We start from the raw sequence: 759 nt of genomic DNA, 5'->3' as shown, positions 1-759 counted from the left end.
GAAAATATATTAAGTGTCTTGTTTGTTTATTGTAAAATGATTATCGATAAAAGAAAGGAAGAAGGAAAGAAAATGTAACCTGGAAAATTTATTATTATTATTATTATTTAAAGTGCTGGAATCACTTATTTTTGGTTTATTGGTTTTCCGATTTTTCCATTTCCAACATTCCACAACCGTTATCAGTTTATCATTTTTTTTTTTTATATAAAAATTTTTTAGGATATTCGATTTCAGTAGCGTTAGTTCCCCGTTTTTCCTTTTTCTTCTTCTTCTTATTTTTCTTTTTCCTTTTCCTGTTTGTTTTAAAGTTTCTTTTTTTTTATTACTTAAATAGTATATATTAATTATTATTATTATTACTTAAGAAATAGAGGGGTTGAAATTTTTCGAATCGATTAAAAAAATTTTTTTTTATTGTTGAGGTTGTTTTGTTTTGAAACATTTAAAATTACATAAAATTTTAATTAAACGAATAATTCAAAATATAAAATTGAAATTTATACGTACATGTTAAAAATCATTTAAACTTTTATTATTATCATCATCATCATCATCATTATTATTATTTTTATACTTTTCGTGAAATGAAAATAAAGTAAAAGTGCAAATACGTGTTTAAAATGACGTAAAACATTCGACGTATTTAATTTTTTAAAATTTTGAGTTTTTCGGGACTAATTTTTTTATTAAACTTACCTGAAACGTAATTGTGAATTAACAATTTATATTATTATTATTATTATTATTATTATTATT

This window comes from Pediculus humanus, genomic scaffold, assembly GCF_000006295.1.
Source record: "Pediculus humanus corporis 1103172107423 genomic scaffold, whole genome shotgun sequence".
NCBI lineage: Eukaryota > Metazoa > Arthropoda > Insecta > Psocodea > Pediculidae > Pediculus > Pediculus humanus.
Note: the sequence above shows the minus strand (reverse complement) of the source record.